This window comes from Gossypium raimondii, chromosome 12 (assembly GCF_025698545.1).
Source record: "Gossypium raimondii isolate GPD5lz chromosome 12, ASM2569854v1, whole genome shotgun sequence".
Taxonomy (NCBI): Eukaryota; Viridiplantae; Streptophyta; class Magnoliopsida; order Malvales; family Malvaceae; genus Gossypium; species Gossypium raimondii.
Window position 1 is genome coordinate 20,833,150 of NC_068576.1, and position 4,278 is coordinate 20,837,427.

General features: G+C 33.2%; 1 pseudogene; it reads right to left on the reverse strand.

The window, feature by feature from the left end:
• Window positions 1-1,778: 1,778 nt before the first annotated feature.
• Window positions 1,779-3,264, reverse strand: LOC105762048 (probable mannitol dehydrogenase; annotated as a pseudogene).
• Window positions 3,265-4,278: the final 1,014 nt, after the last annotated feature.

Consider the following 4,278-nt stretch of genomic DNA (forward strand, 5'->3'; position numbering starts at 1 on the left):
TGTGATGAACAATGTGTTTCATCTTTAATCGACCCTTTTGTACGATGAAATGAAGTAATGAAATTAAGAAAGAGTAAATTTAACGACAAAACAGTTTAGGACAGGAACAGTTGTGTGATTTTGAAAAATCACCAAAAATGGTGGAAATTGAATTAGAGGTTTGATGAGATATGAAATTAAAGATGAATGAGTCTATTTTTACATAAAGTAAACAGAGTAAGCAAAAGAGTTAAATATTTTGAGATATTTGAATTTTAGTGAGACAGGGTCAGAATGATTTCGAAATCCCCTATTCCGAATTTAGAAAATCACTAAAAATTGTAAAAAAAATAATTATGGTTTTCATTTACATGCTTAAATTTATCAATGAGTATATTTTCAAGAGAAACAAACGGAAAATTATTTGAATTCTTTACAAAGAGATAAATAATTTTTAGTGAAGAGGGGTCAGAGTTGTCGAGCAGTGAAATAGGGGAAATTTAAAGAATAAACTGTACTAATTGGATAAACCAAAAATTCTGAAAAATTTATGGTAAGAATATATATGAGTCTAGTTTTAGGGGAAGTTTACAGATCTTAATTTGGAGTTTTGTAACTCTAGATAAAAATAATTTAGTGACTTTGACGCGAATAAATAGCTTGCTGGAACTTGAATAAATAGTGAATTTATGTGTGATTATGATTATATTATTTATGGAAACATGCTAGAAACTTGTTTATTAATTACATACTTACTTACTAGGCTATATGCTTACTCTCTTCTCTTTTCCCTTGTTTTATAGAATCACCAAGCTAGCTCGAGATTTGGCGATCGTCAGAGATCCATCTACACTATCAACTTTCTTTTGGTATTTTGAAAACATTATTTTGAAATTATGGCATGTATAAAGGACTTGGTCATTTTGTTATGTGTCATAATTGAATTAGCCCATATTATTTGATAGTCCATTTTTTATAAAGCTGTCGATCTTGGCGAATATTGTATGGGTTGTACGTGTTTGATAATGCCATGTTGAGTTGATAAATCTGATATAAAAAAAGAAAAATTTAATTTGGACGAAATTTTAACTCTCGATTTTGTATGAGTGATTATGTTAAAGTCCGGTAATGCCTCGTACCCTGTCCTGGCGTCTAACACGGGTAAGGGGCATTACAAAAATAATTTTTTTAGTGATAAATAACTCTCTCTCCATATATATTGGTTCTTTTCTAACTAATTAAAGATCAATAATAAATAATTAAATAATACTTTAATTTACTACCAAAAAATAATACTTTAAACAATAATCTTAAAAAGTGAAAAATACAAATGAGACGCGAAGAATTAAAAGGTCAATAATGAATTTCATCCCTTTATAAAATTGAGAGATTAGTTTAGATGTTGTTCAAAGCATGAATTATGAACAATTGATTTTTGATAATTTGTTGCATATAAATGATTAGATTGTTGATTTTAGGTAAGCAATTTAACAAGAAAGTTTAATAATGTTAATTAGGACTAATACAATAACCAAATCACGACTATCTTCTCAATTTTGTACATCAGAAGGTTGAAATTCAAAATTAAACGAAAATAAAGAGGAAAAGAAATACTATATCTCCAAAGAAAAAAATGTTACAAATAATTTATTTATTTTGATGGTAACCCATTACATAAGAGTTGTCTGGCTTTGGTATATCATGCAAAGAAGGTGAAAACTAAAACTAATAGCGCAACATAAGAACAATTGGACTTCTATTGCCAATTTGTATTGTGTATAACAGTGTGATAAAATAGTTTAAGAGGTGGTGGCCTTCAATTGGGCTTTGAGAAGGCGTTCCATGGCAGTATTCACATACTCCATAGCTATAACTTCAATATCAGGTTTTACGTTGTGTTTAGCTGCGAAATCAATCATCTCTTCAGTCTCCTTCATCCCTCCAGTCATGCTTCCTGCTACGACTTTCCACCCTGCACTCATTTAATCGTGACTAAAATTTAAGAAATCGATGGAGAACTAGAGATCCCATATCACTCTTATGAAAACATATTAGCAACAGATTGTTACCCTGTAGCACAGGAAACACAGGCAACTCAAGTGGTTTCTCTGGAGCGCCAACAAGAACAAGCTTCCCGTGAGACTTCAGCAGCCCAAGCAATGGGAACAGAGGGTGTTGAGCAGACACTGAGTCGATGATTCCATCCAATGTGCCACTAGCACCCTATACACCGATCGAGTAAAGAATTTAGAAATTTATATATAAACATATACACTCACAAGAAAGAATCCCCTCATTATTAATAAAAGAAAATCATTGAAACCTGAAGCTGATCTTGGTCTCGGCTGACCAAAAAGGAATCAGGACCAAGATTTTCCAAAGCTTCCTTCTTCTTACTAGGAGATGTGCTGATCACGGTAACTTTGGCCCCCATTGCCTTGGCAAATTTCACTGCAACATGTCCCAATCCACCCAGTCCAACCACACCAACATGCAAACCAGGCTTATTGAGTCCATAATATCTCAACGGACTATACACTGTAATCTCAGCACAAAGCAGAGGAGTAGCGACGTCAAGAGGCAGGTTGTCAGGGATGCGGACGATAAAATGTTCATCAGCAACCATAGTGTCGAAGTAGCCTCCGTATGTAATACTTCCATCGTGGTACTCGGCCCCATAGGTAAGTATAGACTTGGGGCAGTAATTCTCAAGATTGTTTTTGCAGCTATCGCAGGAATGGCATGATCCTACCACGCACCCAACTCCAACTCGGTCTCCAACGTTGAACTTTTGGACCTTACTTCCCACCTCCGTCACTTCACCAACAATCTCATGCCTGCATCCAATATATATTGTTTAGGTTGACCAATTAACTCTGATTCATATATAGTTGCATTTGTCAAGTTTCTGTCATTAAATATGCAGCATCAAACGTATGAATGAGAAACATACCCAGGGACGAGAGGGTAGACATAAAAAACCCCTTTCATTCTTGGCCATATGAAGATCGGAATGGCATATCCCACAATAAAGCACCTTGAAAGCCACATCATTTTCTCCTGTTGCCCTGCAAGTGCAAACCCCACGTCAGTCACAGACCCTTTTGAAGAAGACCAAACAGGGGAACCTATTCATTGATAAAATACCTTCTGGAAAATTTGAAGGGAGGCAAGACACCGGAACTGTCTCTAGCTGCCCATCCAAAGGCCTTGTTGGGGTGCTCTTCTTCTGCCAATCTTGTCATTGTTGGATTCATATAATTATTTCAACTCTTTCAAAGCAAAGCAAAGCAAATGTGTGTTCAAAACCTGATACCTGGTGCTATGTTGCATGGTCTGTGTGAGAAGATGGGTATTTATAGCGCAGGATTTAGCGGCTATGCTGAGGTACTGAGTGACCCAAGCAATGATCTATGCTAGGGGTGAGCATTCGATCGAATCAAATTGAATATAATTGAAAATTTCGAGTTAATCGAGTTTTCGAATCTCATTTTATCATCTTAACTTTATTTGAAGTTTTCTCGAATCGAGTTGAGTGAGATGGAATTCGAGTCGAATCGAATCGAATATATTTGTTCGAGTTAAATTTTAAAAAATAATTTTGGGTCCTTGTAACCACTGTCACCCATCGTAATAAAATTTGTCCGCCTTAATCAAAATTTTTATTAACTTTCATCGCCTCATAATTTATTTATTAGTTTTTTATATATTGGTTAGATTCTTTGCTTGCTTAGTTGTTTCAATTATCTTTAGATTCTTGTCACTATGTATTTTGGAATTAAAAATATATTAAATGTAAAAATATGATTTTTAATAAAAGTTATTTTAAAAATAAAATGTGAAATTGATACCAATATAAAATTTTAACACGAATATTTTATGACATAATTAATAATTCAATTTTAATATAAATATTCAATATGACTAAACAATTCAATAATATAAATAATATAAAATGTGAAATTTAATTTAATAATATAAATAGTAGATATAAATAAAATTATTACTATTTATGTTTAGTGATTTTTTGCATAATTTTGATTTTTTATTTGAGAGTACATGGTGAGAAGTAAAAGTTTAGGGAGAAAATAAAAAGTTTTGAGGAATAAAATTTTGAGGGAAAATAAATAGGGGGAGTAAAATTTTGGAGGGAAAATATTTAAAAAAATTTGAGGGGGGAGGGTTTGGGGTAGATGGGAGGTGAGATGGGAAGGGAATAAAAGTTTTACGGGAAAAGTAGAGGGAGTAAAAATTTTGGGGGAAAATAAAAAGTTTTGAGGGTTTTTGGGAGTAAAATTT